Here is a 17,704-nt window from a genome sequence, read left to right as displayed (position 1 = left end):
TGCATTGAAGTATTTTTTTCCGTGGCCTAAAAGAACAATATAGTACAAAATTGGTTTTTGGTGTTTTTTTTCGTAGACTACAAATGCCCACTACGGTACACATTTTTACCGTAAATAAAAATGAAAAAAGATAGAAACGGTTTGTTTGGGGGAGGACAATAGTGTGCATCGGGTCGCCTTCCTGGTCTGCCATCTAGTGGAGGCGCATTTACAGTGACTGTTTTGCCTGTCACTACATGTCGCTGGCATACTGTTGATGCCGTAAACGTTAGGGGTGGGAATCTATAGGTACCTCACAATTCGATCTGATTACCATTCAGAGGCCCATGATTCGATTCAATTCCGATTCAAAGGCCTATGATTCGATTCGATTCTGATTCCGATGCATCACTATCTTGGCTTACATTTTATAGTCCATGCAAAACACTGGTACCTTTTTAAAAACAAAAAAAATCATGGAAGAGCAATGATTTATTTCACACTTTGACTTCACTGCGCTCGTATGAGAATTTGCTTGTTCCGCCATCTTGTCACGTATTAGCTTAGCCTAACACAGACATCTGATGTACAAACGCACTTAACCACTTGCGCATGCTTTTAGTTTATTTATTCAAACTTTAAATATCGATTATTAATACCTATGAATTGATTCAGAATCTTTTTAGTACGCCGAACAATGCATCGAAAAAACAATTATCGTTCCCACGCCTAGTAAACATACGTTAATTCTAGTAAATAAATATCAGGTATTATAATCATATTTGGTGAAAATTAAATAAAAAATGTGAAGTTGGAATAATTTTCCACCTGATAATCTCTCGCGGTGTAATGTTCCTCGGCACCGTAGTTGGGAATAACCGAGTTAATAGAGTCACACGCTTGGAGTGACCTTGGGCGCCTCGCGAGCGAGCGGCTCGAGCCGGCACGTGACTTTCAACCTCGATTTCACCCCCGGCGAGAAATATCAGACGGACAGGGAGGACGAGGAGGGAGGCGGGAGGCAAACTGCAAAACAAAGGCAAAGAGACAAGGGTGTTGACAAAGCAACCGAGGCCTGCGTTAATTCTGCGATTCCGAGAGGTCGCCCGGCCCGTCGGTGCTGGCACGCCACCGATACCATCCCGTTACATTTCCTCCCACACATTCCGCTTCCTCACACCCCGCTCCTGTCGCTCACTCTCTCTTTGTCCTTGCCGTAATTTCATCTCCTCGTACATCATTAGCAAGCTGGCGCCTAATGAATTTTCTTATCTCTGTGAATTCAGTGGCTGTTGCGATAACGCTCATTGTTTTCACTTCTGCTATTCCCTACACTGGAAGCGTATGTGAAAGAGAAGACGAGAAGGGAAACAGAGACGGAGACCAGTGGAATCTCAAATTGACACTATTCACAAAAAGTTACTGATGTTCAGCTTTTGGTTAAACTTCAAGGTGAAACACACAATAACCCTGTAGAGGCTAACTTATTTTGAGCTTCTCTATTCGCTCACCTGCCTTGACTCGCATTTTCCAAAAAATACAATACAACTTTATTTAAATAGCGCATTTCATAACAGCTACAGCTGTAACGTAGCACTTAACATGAGCATAATAGCAATAATACAAAGACAGTGAAAGAAAGAAATTAAAACACTAATTATGATATAGTCGACACCGGGAAACAGCAGAAAAGTGTCACTCTCATGTCGGGTCAAAAGCCAAAGAGATTTAAAGATTTGTAGACTAATAGAAGCATCTTCAAACCCTAAAATGCACTGGGAGCCAGTCAAGGAAGGCCAGAATTGGGTACATGTGCTCCCTCTTCCGAGCGCCAGTTAGGAGGTTAGCAGCGGTATTTTGGACCAACTGGAGACGCTTCATGGAGGACAAAATAAAGCGCATTACAGTAATCTAGCCGAGATGTAACAAAGGCATGAATTACTGTTTCTATGTGCTGTTGAGAAAGGAGGGGCTTTACCCCTAGCCAGCTGCGTAAGAAGAAAGAAACTGGATCGAAACAACAGCGCTTTAAATTTAAAATCACAGTCCAATTTCAAATTTCGCAGCTATAATAGCTTCAACTATTCTAGGAAGGCTTTCCACAATGTTTATGGGCGTCTTTGACCGTTCTTCCAGCCGTACATTTGTTAGGTCATGCACTGTTATCGGGTGAGATTTTGGACGGTTCCATCCTTCCAACTTTGTCGGAACCACTCCGAGATGGCCCCTTCCTTTCCTGTTCCTAGATGAGAAAAAGCAACGTCCGTAAAAACGTGGTTGAGAGAGTTTGGCGTAGATCATCCTGACTTGCCTGGACAGTGTCCCGGCCTCAACCTTTAAGTACACCTTTTAAATTAGAGCCGGGACTGAGAGCCAAGGCTTTTCGTCCAACATCAGTTTGCGACCTCACTAGTACTAATACGTGTTGGACCTGGAGTATGTTACGGTGCTCTGATTTATCGTGAGGTTTTAGGGTCGTCAGAAAGTCAAGTCTTCTAATTTTAACAGCGCCTTTTCTTCGGAAAAAGTAATCGGTCTGCAGGTGAACCGCAGCTTTCTAATGTGTTTCTAAAGAATTGAAGGCAAAACACTGTAACAAATCTACCCCCTCCACGTAAGTGTTAATGACAACATCGGGGAGCCCAGAGCGACTCCCTCTCGAAAGTAGTTAGTGACTCCATGAGCCGTGATGCCCTTCTAACACTGGTGTTAGTCCCAGTAGTAGTGCACGCTCCATTCCAAGTGTCACCTCGCTAAATGCAGGCACCCGCCGCCCCACCACCACCACCAGACACACACGGAGCGCTCACTGTAAGTGCTAAACGCATTCTTCTAACACCTTTCCCGATAACAGAATGCAAGTGGGGTGTGATGTGAAGAGAGAGGGTGAGGAAAGGGTGAGGAAAAGCGAAGGAGATGGGACATTGAATAGAGAGCAGTAGTGTCAACGTGGAATCAAAACAAGGCCTCACGCGAAACTAGGGGGTCTAAAACTTTTTGGGGTCAAGGGACCACAGGGGACAATTTCCTTCTCACAACAGCTACAGCTGTAACAAAGCACTTTGCATACAACAACAAAATCGCAATAATATAACAAGCGAAAGCAATAAATGAACACAATATAGTATATACAATAGACACCGGAAAAATGTCCAGTCTCACATCGAATCAAAAGCCCAAGAATAGAAATTTGTCTTCAAACGGGTTTTGGGGTTTAGGACCCCCATGCCCTAAACATTATAAGACCCAGTGGAACAATAGTGTGTTGCCGCGCTAGCCGCTTTGTGCTGCAGCTCCCTTACATGTGAATATCTGGCGCCGCAATCAATCTGAATGAATCTTTTGGGCCCAAGGCTTCATCCACTTCATTACTTTTATGTAAACAAAGATAAGAGGAAACTCTCCGCTGGATGGATTAAATTAAAGTGAGGTGAAGAAATCCGCAGCAAAGTGCCCGTTGCATAGCTTTAATATGCTCTTTTCTATTAGACGTATGCAGACGCGTGAGATTGGCCAATTTAATGTTGCCTCACTAATGAGAAAACACTGCAGGCCTTCAAAACATCGCTCAGAACATGTTGTCTTTAGAGGAATCTCAATCCGATCGAGCTGGGAGGAGATTCCACAGAAAAACGTCCAGTCGGCTTGTCGAGAGCACGGCCACACAATGTTGTTTAAAATTTAAGTATAAAAATAACATTGAGGATGAGTACAAGACATACGAATGTACCATGTATGGAAAGTCATAAATATATTGTATATTTATTCAACATACTGTATTTAAGACTACAGGCTTCGGAGGGTTACTTGTAATAGGGATAGACCGATTATCGGCCAGGCCGATTATATTGATATTCATCAAAATGCCGAACATCGGTATCGGCCTTTTTTAAAAATGTGATGGCCAATAATAAATCAATTTAAAACTGTGTTAACTTCAAGGAACTATTTCTGTAAATTTTCAGTTAACTTTACAAGAGATTCTACTGACCCTGGCAACATTCTGCACCTTTTTGTTTTTGTTTGAAATCAAAACAAAGATAAGTGAAATTTGAACAATGCCTCCCTTTTTGTTAGAATTTTACAACAAAGATGCATATTGACTAAAATTTATAATAATAATCAACATTTTGCAAATCCGAAATACGCTGAAATAAGCTTAAATACGTTTAAACAAAGTTAAGAGTTGTAATTTTCTTTTGATTTTGACGCCAATATTTTCCTTTTTGCTGAAAAATGAATATCGGCTCCAAATATCGGTTATCGGCCTCCTTGACTACTGATAACAGGTATCGGCTTGAAAAAAAACATATCGGTTTATCTCTAACTTGTAACACTGGCGTCGACTGAAATTGACGTCAAAGTGCCCTCGGGTTCGCATTGCAAACTTCATGACTCACCTGTTTTCTGGGTTTGGTCATGTGACGTTCGGAATGCGAGCCCGTATGACGTCAATTTCAATTTCCTACACCACTTCCTTGGATGGCTGAAAACAAGTCAATTATTCATCATAATTCTTATTTCACAAATGCAATATAAATCACAGTCTCGAGACTACATTGAACATCTTATTGCAAACAACATTTTTGACTTTGACTTCCGCTTTACCATTACCCTTTTACCCTAAATGATCACCGATAGCGAGTGTGACTTGGTTTGGGACTGGTAGAAGTTATTTTGGTCTGTGCCGTTAACTCAGATGTCGATTGTGTCCACACAAGCCTCATTACACTGGCCTAGCCGTCCAGCTACTCGTGGCCAGAACCCATCCGGCATGTCCCTTCCCACCGTGATTCTGGCCAAGCATCCGCACATTCCTGGGCAGGAGCACGACTGCGTGTTCTCCTCACACATATGGCCTTGTTTTTTGGGGAAGCAGACAGTTAGAGAACAAACGAGGGCTAAATGACCAGAAGACAAAAAAAATGCACAATGAAGGCAAGGCGGAAGAAAGACAGAAAAGAGGAGAGAAGAGCAGAGGGGCGGAAAAGAAATGAGTAATGGAGGGAAGTGGGGAGAAAGGGGTTGAGAGGGTGTGAAATGAGAGAAGAGAGTTTAATTTGTTTTTTCGGCAGTGTAGCGTCGTCACAGAAATGTGTTTACCAGCCCCTGCTTGGCCATTAGTGACACTCGGGTGCCCCTGTAGGAGAAACCAAATAGGTTCATAACTGCCTCATGTATCCTCCAAATGTTCCCATAGCTCTCCGTCTGTTGGACTGTGTCACTCCGTATGGCTCCGTGCTGTCCTTCATCCAACTCCTCTTTCGTCTTCCTCCGTCCGACTTTTTGTTTCGTTCTTGCACAGTCTTTTCCTTCTGCTCGGTCCTTTTCCACTGTCAGACGGACTGCTGACCCGCAAGCATTATACTGCATTGGAAGTAGAGACTTCAGGAAAGATGTACAGCGATCCCCTGCATACTGTATTTGCGCTCTGTTGTTGCTGTTATTGTTATCTCGGACCCTGTTCTCAGTATTCGCTGATTTTGCGCCCAGGCCAAAACCACAGCTAACATAACATTTTTGCTTTACGTCATCTGATGTCCTCTTAGTGCAAAGCAACCACGGTGAACTGACGGGAGGAGCTTCAGTTTGTCTGGCCATAGCCTTATCTAATTGAAAAATGCTTTTCCTACTTCTTTTAGCATCTATAGGCAATTACAAACCTTTTAGGATGGTTGTCATCTATTAGCCACGGGGATCAGGACCTATTCCCCGCAAATAGTGAAGGCTCACTGTACAGCTCTTCAAATAGTGTAATTTTTGAGCCATTTGGTGCACTGTATTATTAGATTCAATATCAATGAACGGGTCCATACATAAGGCGCGCCGGGTTATAAGGCATATTACCTTTGGGAAGTATTGTATGTTAAATAATTTATTCTAATTGTACCGTATGTTTATTTGATCGATTTAGCGCCATTACGCTAGGTTCAGAATTAGCACGTAATATTCGGTAGAGCCGTGTATCTCGCTTGCTTTTGTTTGCCGTGCAACTACATGGGTTTGCTTCTAGCGGAAAACAGGAGGGGATCCGCCGACAGACGAAAAAAAACGTTTGCACATTGCTAGTCAAGCAGATGACCAGTGATTGTGTTATTACTTTGGCTAATGCTAAATGCTATATTGGTTGACAGGTCAACAACTGTAAACAACACTGCTAAAAAAATATGCATAGACCAGGATGGTTTTGTTGTGCTGTCACCAGCACGACCAGCAACAAAAGCAAAACAAAACAGCCAAGATTGGAACAGTTGAACGTTTGGTCACTGGACACCACACTACGAACTGTGTGGCGTAGTACCTTTCCGTTCCCTCTTGACTCCCCACGTTACTCAGAAGATCAGGAATTACTGTGGGAAAGACCCATCCATTAACTGACACAAGCGTTCACCACGGTAGTACCTCAGCAGCCATCACCACGTTCTTGTCTTTCAAGCTAGCTGCGTTTATCTCCTTTTTGCCTGCAAAATGGCTCGCACAATCCGTCTCGCTGTTTTGGACCGTAGCCTAAGGCGAGCTGCAGGAGCCACTCTGTCAAGTCACTTAAACCTGCTCAAACAGAAGCTTTAACACACTGCTTTACTGAGGCAGCAGCTGGGCGTAGGACCAAATGTCTTCTTTGTAAAGTCAAGGTATCACTGTGATTGTTAATCATGGGATTTTTAATGTGATGGATGAATCTCTCTCTGAATGAAGTCGTGCGTCCATGCCATGGCTGCATTGAGTAGAATGTGGATGTAGCTTAACTTAAAGTCATCAGACATCATATTGTACGGAGCCCCTAAGGTGACATGGAAGTAAAACAAAAAAATTGCGTTCCCTCGCAAAGATTGCGTTCCCTCGCAAAAATTGCGAGATAACAACCAATACGTTTTTTTTTGGGGGGGAACGCATTTTTTTAACATGTGCGTCTATGTACTTACGGGTTATTTTCCGGGTAAACAAAAGCAACAAAGGGAGCGTTTTCAGCCGTGGGCAGGTTTAATGGAATTGCTTTGAAATTCACTTGAAATACAAAGACCTAAAATCAGTTTTTCATATTAAGCACGGTTTCTCCGTCTCTGACGTACTGTAGTCTCTTAAACAGCTCGCGCATTACAGGCTATAGGCTAGGCTAGCTGCCAAACTGACCTGGAAGTACATAAACACGCATTTAAAACAAAATGCGTTCCCTCGCAAAAAAACTTCGCGTTATCTCGCGATTTTTGTGAGGGAACGCAAAGTTGTTTTTTTTTTACTTTCATGTCGCCTTAGGGGCTCCGTAATATTGTAATACAATAATATTTCAGAGAGCAAACTAATTGTGTAGAATCTACGCTGCAAGTGCACTTCAATTTGCTTCAACTGATTAGCAATACAGTTAAAGGGGAAGTCAACGCAAACATTTTTTTTTTCAATATGTTCTATGCAAGCCCACTAGTTGTTCTTGAAAAAAATATGTTTGCGTTGACTTCCGCCTTAACACCGGCATGCGAAAAGCTCTACCATTTACAAAGTGGTGGCTACACTGAATCCCGCAATAAATAAGTAGAGTGGCAGGCTTTTTCTTGAGTCAACATTCACTTTGAGTTGTTGACCTGAAGCTGTTGACTTAGGGCAGACCTGGAGGAAATCAAGAAGAGACAAATCAGAGTGAGATATAGTGGAACCAAAAGAGAAAACAATTGTGTGGCTGTCTATCAACATCCTGATGTGTGTGTGTGTGTGTGTGTGTGTGTGCGTGTGCATCCTGGGAGGATTTAAGCAGGGAAAGCTGCTGGAGGTAATCTTGCGGCCTTCGCCTGATAACAGCTTTCCACCTGCAACCTCTCAGCCAACGTGCAGACCGTCATCAATCCAGAATGCAGGAGATGGGGTGGGGGGGGGGAGGCCTGCGGATGGTGGAGGGAGAATTTTCATTTGAGACGAGTTATTCAATAAAACAGTGTTATGATCATGCACAGTGTTGGAATGACTCCCAAGTATTTGATGGGAAAAAATATTGAAATACCTCGAGAGTGAGCTCACAAGAACCAAATAAGGAGTCATACCGCGTCATGTCCGCGCAACTAATTTTGTGTCATGATGAGAGTTTTTGTTCGGATTTGTATTTGTTTTTTTTTTTTCCTGTTATGTCTTGTTTGCTGTTGTCTTGTTAAGTTAGGTCTTTTGTTTCCACCTGTGCTCGCCCACCCGGTCCCGGTCTTCCAATCAGCTTCCTCGGCTACTTATGTCTTGTTCAAGTGTTCCTCGCTTTCTTGTCAGTTAGTTCCCTGTCTCCTTTCAGTCTTTGGTTCACTGCTTTGGTTTGTAGTCCCTGTCAGTTGTCATGTGTCCGTGTCCCGGTGAGTTGCTTTGACTCGGGGTTTTTTTTCCGTTTTTGCTCAGCATAGTGCCTTTGCTTTCCTCGTTTTGTGTTTTTCAAATGAAATACTTTCGGAGTACACAACTGCCTCGCCTCCTCGCTTCCCTGCAGTTGGATCCTCAAACAAGCATACCTGTAACACTGCCAAAAAAAAAAAAAAAAAGAAACGATTATAGTATCATTCACCGTGCCAGTCCGCGAATATCAAAAAACTGCAAGTAATTGATGCTCCCTAAAAGCTTTATAATTTCCTATTTTAACAGTTTACACAGTAAACATACCAACTACTATGATCCGATGATTCAAATAGACAAAACTAGATGACAAAATGCTAAAGCTCTGTCTCAGAAAGATTGGGTACTACTTTTTTCTGTTAAAGTCCTGTCTAATAAAAAAGTAGTCCTTTGGTGTTATCTCGTGGCATCTTTGGGTCTTTCAGAAGAGCACACAGAGTTTACAAGTGATTCTTTTTTTTTTTTTTATAATGGAGGATAGGTTCCTCAACAAAAACAACAACAACAACAAAAACAGGGAATAGGTGAATTCACGAGTAAGTAAGTACGAGTATGTATTTGTTATACAGTATTTGTTAATTAATTGACCCACAAAATGCTAAACAGGTAAAAAAAGAATTAACATGGGAATGAATTGCCTGTAGCGTGTGAGGAATTTAAATTTGGTGGTGCAGGTGGCAATGAAGCACTATTTGCCGCCTGCTTGAATAATCCCTGCGGGTGATCTAGTTTTGTGCAGCAGCGACCCATTCCTCGCATGGGCTCAAATTTGTGAGTGCCGAAATCATTCTGAGATTTCGGCGCAAATACTTCTTGGGATGCATGTGATCAAACGGCATATCTTGTGACGCTCCTGACTTAATGGGCCTTCAGCTCTCACGCGTTTGACGGATAATCAATGACCCACTCAACTGGCCTGATATGGCGACCCCTGTACAGGCGAGAGCCTCAGTCCCGTGGTGCCAGTGTAAACACTATGGATTCCCTTGCGGACTTTTTGACAAAATTGTCACACATCTCCTGTCGCCACCCATTGTGCTCTCTTATCTTGTGCTGTGTAATCCTACCCGCGCAACTAATACCCAGATTAGTACAATGGCAACAAAAAAAGTCTATCTATTTGAAAAGCTCTGTGGTTAACAGGAGACTCGGGTAAAGAAGATGTCCAATATATAACCAAAGAAGGGAATACCAAAGAAGAAAATGCGTCAATTACTTGGGAGTCCCATTTTTAGAATACAGTGTCGTACAGTATGGTGGCAGTGAATGCAACTCAATTAATTTGAAGCAGCACTTTAGCAAACTCAAAAACGAGGCTTTAAGTTTATTGCCATTGCCAATTGAAATTTACTGTCAAATTAAATATAAAACTAGGAGAATTACACGTTATGTATTTTTCCTCTGCAAGGAGCTGAGACAAGCTAAGTTTCCATATACAGTGCAGTATATACGTGTCAGTGGCCAAGGCGATCACATCAGAAGAAGCAGCAAAATTGCTTTTTAATTCTATTTCATTATTATTAGGGCCCGGGCAGCGACCGCTGCAAAGTCCCTTTTGTTTTTGTTGGAATTCTTTTCGGATTTTTTTGGAATTTTTCTGATTCTTCTTATTATTATTCTAATGCCGTATCTCATTATTGGGGACCTAAACATGCACGACAACTCAGCAAATTTTGCACACACTCGAAAAACATGTTGGGTTCATAACACAATTTTGGGTCCAAAATGGACAGATCCACTACTTGGGTAGTAGTATGCAGAATACAACCCATTGAATGGGTAGTTTTGTACAAAACAACCCCAAAAATTGGATTGTGTTGGACAAAACAATGCAAGAAAGTTGGTCAAATTGACCCAATTAGCGGATCGGTCCATTTTTGACCCCAAATTGTGTTATTTTGAACCCAACTGTTTTTAGAGTGCACTCATTAGGCCTGGCAAAAAATCCAATATTTCAAAGTTGTCATAAATGATGAAAACAATATCTATCTTCCATTTTGTTGTATCTATAGACAATTACTTAGGGATTTTCTTGACCATGGCTTGTTCCCTATGCCCCAGAAAAAAAAAAATACTGGGGTGCTTTGTGCTTTACAGTTGATGTCAAAGGGAAAGTCAAGTTTAAAACAAACTAAATGGGACTATTATGAAGAAATTCAGCAAAAGGACAGAAAACGGGCCATAAACATGTACACATGACCTGCATTAGGTCAAGAAAGCGATGTCTTTCAGATAGAAAAGGGAGCGGATTATGTCTGCAAATTTAAACGCAAACCTATCTGCCGAGTTTGCTTAGAGCCATGAAAGATTTAAACCTAAGTCACCGCTGTAACACTGATCTCAAAACTCCATGAACAACAGGAATTAGTTTTTCCACAAGAACCCACATTCCAAAAACATACGTTAGGTTCAGTGAAGACTCAAAATTGTCCGTTGGTGGCTTACGATTGGTCGGCGCCGGTCCAGAGTGTATCCCGCTTCTCATGCCAAGATAGAAATCAAACATGAAATAAACTCAGTAATGAACAGTTCTCCAAATAAGATCAGCCAAATTGATCGGTCACCGTACATTCAGCGTGGAAAGTAATAGAATGTTCAGAATAATCAACATGGGTCAGATTGAAATGCGGTGAAATAGATTAAAACAGAAAACAGATGAATGGATTATTGAGGGGTAACAGCAAACACAATCAGTCACATTTAATAACAGTAAAAAAAAAAAAAGAAGCTGCAGGGCGGAGGGAGAATTCTTTGGAATCAGTGACTGCCCATCACTGGGATTCCCTGCAAAATGTTGGATGGCAAAGTAATCTCAGTTTTAGAGACAAATCCCTTTCAAATCCCAATCAAACCTCATACCCCTGCTGGCCCCGCCCACTTTTACCCATCGTCTTGATGCACAATCAGGATACTCTGTCAAACATTTCCAAGAGCTGGAATCTCCTCTCGTAGATGTGAACTGCGACGCAAGTGCCAGTGAAAACTGCTGGATGAAATGTGACACATTTGAAGTCAACACAAGGATCTTAAAATCCCACTCAGGAACCGAAAGAGTGTATGTCATTTTACTCGCATGTATATATGGTGTGTGGGTGTGTGTGTGTGTGTGTATGTAATGTCCAGGCAACAGTGTTTAATGCTTTAATCCAGATTATCAGGAGTAGAAAGTCACTGACTCTATTTTGGAGCAGCCAACCGCTTAGCACTAACACACACGCGCGCACACATATTTTTTTTTCAAACTCTACTCCAAGGTAGGTGCGCAAAGTTCCACCAGTTGCACGGAATCAATTATTTCGGTACCCGACACTACTATTGAGGTGAATAACTTGTACAGCGGTGACGTCACAATGAAGCAAAACTTACAATTCCCACTACGATGCTGTTTCACCTCCCCCAAGAATCCTTTTCTTTTGCATCACCTTAGTGTCAAAGCGCCGCTCTGTCAAGGTGGCCTGTGATTGTCCTCTAGGGGGCGCTGTGTATCCAGACAAGCAGCGTCCTTTCACTGATGCGGCTCAGACCTCACATCCACTGCACTCCGCTTGACCCATTAGAGCGCAGTCGCAATGTTTTCGTTGCATCCTTTGACTTCGTGCTGCGAGGCAACAACACATGGCACCCAGATTTGATTAATGCTAAAGTCCATAGATTTTAATGATATTCCCAACATCTGCCATTGTGCACTTAGTTGTTGTGGCACTGGTAATTCACTGCAAAAGACCAAGAATTTTCTTTCTAGTTGTCCTCGTGAGAAAGGAGCATTCAGAGCAGACGCACTGAATGCAATTTGCAGAGGCTCTTCGGTTTACCAGAGTTCCGTTTCTGTAATGACGATTTACCCTGAATTTCTAAATCAGAATGCTCCGTAATCTGTCATCAACTAAAGTTATAATTGTATTAAATGTTTGTATGACGTACACTTGTAGGTCATGAACATGAAAGTAAGATCATTGGTAAGTGAGCATGCCTTCTTGAGCCACATATTTGGAACTTTTCTGACAAATTTTACTACTAATAGTTTTTCAAGATGGTTGTGAATCGGCTGATTTATTTTTTTTTGCTTTAATTTGCAAGCGCAAACTTTTTTTTTTTTTTTAACTTTACAACACAGAGGAATTTTCAAGTTCAACATCATGCAAAACAGCATCAACTGATGAATTTAGTTTTATAATTTGGCCAGAAATGTTCGCAGCATATAAGTAACATAATGAATGAAGTTACAGGCAAAACATGATTTATGCATGATGCCCTTTAACGTTAAATCACATTTCTTCTCCACTCCATTATTGTCTTTGCCATAAAGTGATGACTTCAAAAAAACAAAAAACTAGAAATTTCTTCCTCACATGCTAAAATGTCATTTTTGACAGAAATTGCATTTGAAATCTATGATGTGCAGAGGGTGTGTTCAACTGAAACGAGAGCCAATTTTAACACTAACAATTCACACTAAGCATGAATATGAACCTTATCAACATATGTGTATACTTACAGACAATGCCTCTTAACACTTTTTGTTAAATCTGATCTTTTTATGTACTTGTTCACAGTACAAAAACAAAAACGTCTTCTAATGTGAACGCAACGCGTCTGTAATATGACACGCACGTGCACAAAGCACGTCGTGTGACATGCACCCAAAAAAAATCTTTACAGAAGTAAATATGGTTTTCGCGTGTGGGGCCCATCTCATATCGCCAGAGTGGCGAGGCGGGAGGAGAGAAATATCGTTTGAGGAGACGCAATTTGATCCCCTCATTTCATGGAGACGTCTACTAAAGATGACGTCATGTCATTGTCGCACATACTAAATGAACACTTTGTGTGACTGAATTAATACTATCACCACAAATGTCAACGTTATGCTTCATGTTTCTAGTGGGATTAAATTAAAGTCATGGACGATTATTGTCAGTAATCTCCCTCTCAAACACTCTCACCGGAGCGCTTCTTGGGCTTTTAACTCATTCACTGCCATTGACGTATTTATTTGTCTTTTCACAGTCCAGCCATTCAATCCCAGGAATGTATTTATATTTTCTTCATTTTTTTTTTTTTTCAAACGTTAGGTTAAAAGAGGGTCTGAAAATGTCTGGCAGTGAATGAGTTAATGATATAGCTCGGATGCGTACGGATGAGTGTTCATACTGCAGTCAGCTCTGGCCGATTATTATTCTTTTGAAAAGGCCTGATATTGGCCGCCATAACTTGCCGGCCAAGATTGAAGAAGCCTGTTCTAGTACATTTGTTTTGTCATTGGCTGGGGACCAATCCTCAACTAGCATAGTCTCCCGATCACCTGCGAACCTAATTAAAATAAGCGCTATGGAAAATAGCTGGATGAATGTTTGGGATCATTTCATTTTTATGTTCTTGCTGGCTCCCCACCGCCTCACAACTGGTCATTTTCTACTCAAACGGAGAACATAAAACGTTGTCGGACTACCCGTGGAGAACAACTGAAGAGGCCTTACTCTTTTCTTCCCTGCGTCCATCTTCTCTTTATGTGTAATGCTTTTCAAGCCCAACAATGGACGTCAAGCCCTGGCTCATTATCTCCTTGTGTCTTTTTCCCAGCATGCTCACCGGCGGAGATTACCCTCCCCGGATGAGACGCTTCCTCAATGGGGGCCTTTTGCTCACCGTCGTCCTACTTGTTCTACTGCGCCATGAAAGCACTGTGGCGTGGCGATATTATTTACCGCCAGGGTTTAATTGGAATCAGCTAGAATGCGCGGCGACCAATGGGGGGAGGCCGTTTTACCGCTCAGCGAGCATCAAACGTGGAGGATGAGACTCATCAAGGCACTGTGGTGAGCTGAGGTTGTTTGTGAGTTGTTTGTAACATGATGTCATCGCAAGGAATTTCACACACTGCCGGAGCGTTTAATGCGGCTGGGCGTCAGTGGTGGGATGCAACCAAGGACAAATACTTTGTTACTGTATGTATTTTTCGGACGACTTTTCACCTTAACCCTTTCATGCAAAGTGGTCACTACAGTGGACAGCTATTTAAAAGTTGCTTTCGCCTATATTAATTGAACTAAAAAAATTATTTATATTTTTAATAATAACATGAAATCATAATTGATGCAGGAAAGGGTTAAAAATATTTTTACAAATTTTGATTAATATAGGCGAAAGCAACTTTTGAAAACAAAATTATGCTGTTCTAGTAGCCTTTTCCTGCCTTTTTTTGTTGCTTTTTTTTTTTTGGGCTAGAATTAAGCATTCCTCCACGACAATAAAAATAATCAAAGATATGATCCAATTCTATATATTGTTATTATTATTATTATTTTTTTACCAAATTCACAATCAAAGCTTTTATTTGACAATCGTCTCCTGATTTAGGACGGACTGTATTGGAGTGGGTGTTTGTGATGCTGAATCAAAGCCAACCTTTTCATACCGTCTGTTCTTTTTGTTGTGCAATTTATTCCACTAAAAAGGCAGACATGTGATTCATGAACGTACAAAGCACTTACTTAAAAAAAAACACATTTTTTACCATGATCATTCATTAATGGACCAAAGTCAATTTAGTCATCCAACATCTTCATTATGGTGAGCTGATCTAGTCTAAGATAGCAAATTGTCCTAAGACAACATTGACATGCTTTCGTTGAATCCAGAATGTGTAATTCTCTTTTTTATGTTTCGTTTTACACTTAACTTAAACTTGGAGTGGCATTAAACAGCTTGAAGCAAGCGCTTTGCTGCTGTTGTTTTTGAAGGATTGTTGACTATCTGCAATCATTTTATCAAACGAATGAAAAAAATGGTGTATGTGTAAAATTGTTTATCTTACCAATATTTTTGTTTTGTTTTAGTTTTTGCAATAATTAAATCAAAACCAATTATTTAATGATAAATGGGAATCTGCGTATATTTTATTTGGATATTTCTCCAGATGTGTCTCAATATCCTTGTGAAGGAAGGAATTGCACAAAGATAATCTCAATTAAGAATAAATTAGACCCGTTTAAGACTCCCCCTAGCGGTATGCAAAAGAATCACTACCTAAACACAATGCAGTTGTATTTAACTTTTTAACATCTGCATTTACCGCAATATAGCGGGGAAATATTTAATGCTGTTAATACTATTTGTACAATTAGAGCCCCCCTCACCCAATAGATGCCTGCTCCATCTGCAGTTGAGTAAACACCACTATTCGTGGAAATAATACGATTAAAGTCATCAACTTGTTTATGCGTTTCCCGGTGATAAATGCGTAATGTTTTCTCAACTTTTTTAAGCCCTCAAGTCTATTAAAAGCTGCAAATGAGCATCCCGTATGTGCGCTGGAGCAAACCGAGTATCAACGAGGCAGACGCGCTCGCCGCTCGCAGGTTATTACATGCTGTCATTGTCCAATTCCTGCTCATTAAATGCTCCAGACAATGAAAAAGCACCTCCGTCTTGTGACAGCCTCTTTGTTAACCCGCTTATCTCATTGCCGCCTCCCATTCTTGTTGCTTCTCTCTCTCCCGAGCTGCCGTGCTTTTGTGCCTATTGTCAGACACTCAAGGACCATTTGACGGCGTTTCCGAGCCGCCGTTAAATATCGCCATTCATCTCCCAGCCGAAATCCTGCAAGAAAGGGAAAACTTTGAACGATGGCGGGGACAACGTGTGCAAGCCTTGGGGTGTCACACACGGCTAACGGAATTGGCCTTAGCGGCAGTGGTGATATAAGGTGTCATAACCCGTTGTCCTTGCATGCGGCATTTGAGAACCATCAATAATTGGGAACTACCGCTTCCCGGACACAAGATGACGTGGAATCAAAATTCTGCCTTTTGTGAGAAAGTAATGAAAAAAGCCTACATTACTTTTCTTACATAATGTTACACTTGATGTTTTTTAATTAAAAAAACAAAGACTTTTGTCTAATTAGAACATTATATTCAGAAGATTATTGCTTTGTTTCTAGCTCTAAAATAAAAAAAAAGATAACTACTTTAAAACTTTTTTCTCATATTAGACCTTTTGTTTCTTGAAGATGACTTTTTTTTCCTCCAGAAAAAAATGCTACTTAAAGTAAATATTTTATTTTTATATATTTTCCCTTCACAAAAATACTTTACCCCCTGTAATATACTATGTAGTATACATTTACATTTTCCTCATAATCATAATCAATATAATTGTCATTTGTCAAAAATGGACAACAATACAACCTTTGACCCCCCCCCCCCCCCCCCCCACACACACCTATATTACAATGTGAGTTGGCCAAATAATTTCAACGCCAAATTTATATGATAGGCAGGACAAACAAGTTTTTGAGTCAATTTTATTAGCATCTGACATCAGTGATTTACAAAAGTCCCATTAGGAGTTCAATGGCTCAAGTGGTAGGGTGGCCATCTCCCAACCTGAAGTTTGTTGGTACGTTCCTCAACCCTTGTGTGACTTTTTTCTTTTAATAAACGAATACAATGTAAGTAAAATTGACTCAAAAACTCTCCTTGTCAAATTTACTTAGAATTTCGGAGTGAAAAAACATTAATAGTCTTTTTTCAAGTAAAGAACTCCAAATGTTTTTCTGTGTAAAATTTACTCTGAATATTATTCTCTTCAAAGTGTAAATTTTACTCTGTTTAGACCGGGACCAAATATAGTCTTTTTAGAGTAAAATGTACAAAATTTCCTGTTTATTCATTTGTAAGATCACAATTTTATTCAAAACACATTCAAACTTTTTTTTTCGAAAGAAACTGTCCCTGTATTTTGACTCAATTAAGTGCCATTCTAGTGATCTCTGTACTAGCGGCGAGTGTATTTTCCTTCCCTCTCGCCAGACCTGCTGGAAATCCATTTGTTTCAAGGAGCCTTATTGGAATTAGAAGAGAGTGAGAAGCTCTGACAAAGATCAAGCGAGCAAGAGAGCTCGGGGCCCCCGCGTGCGCTCGCGTCAAGTAAAACACACCACAGAAGCGTTGGAGCACAGAAAGGCTGAGATGAGAGGAAGCGAGCAGACAAAAAGCCGTTCCCCGCTGTAATTACTTTCACTTCATGCCCTCTCGCACGCACACACGCAGACTCATTAGGGTTATTGCTCTTTGGTACGGCCTGTAGAGAGCACAGGTGTGCGCGGAGTCACGACTAAATCAACTTTTCATCATGGGCTCTACGCCTCTTTCTTACCAAGGAAGTAATCGGGCTAAAAAAAAATAAAAGAGAGAGAAAAAAGGGCATGCAGAGGTACTTTTGCCAGTGCATGGTATGGTATGCCTGTGTGTGACTATACAGTGAATGCTTAGCCCATTTGTTATTTTTTTTAATATCAAACCTATCTTCAGCTATTCGCTACAAAACTTACCAAATCGCGTTTTTTTTGCACTTTTTGTAATGC

The 17,704-nt window shown here is 40.9% G+C and overlaps 1 protein-coding gene across 1 annotated transcript in view; it reads left to right on the top strand.

The window, feature by feature from the left end:
* pacrg (PARK2 co-regulated) overlaps positions 1-17,704 on the top strand; it is a 226,836-nt gene that overhangs the window by 20,924 nt on the left and 188,208 nt on the right. The window lies entirely within an intron of this gene.

This window comes from Filicampus tigris, chromosome 13 (genome assembly GCF_054856515.1).
Source record: "Filicampus tigris isolate MCC_2025a chromosome 13, RoL_Ftig_1.0, whole genome shotgun sequence".
NCBI classification, from domain to species: domain Eukaryota; kingdom Metazoa; phylum Chordata; class Actinopteri; order Syngnathiformes; family Syngnathidae; genus Filicampus; species Filicampus tigris.
Note: the sequence above shows the minus strand (reverse complement) of the source record. Positions and strands in the feature narration are given on the sequence as shown.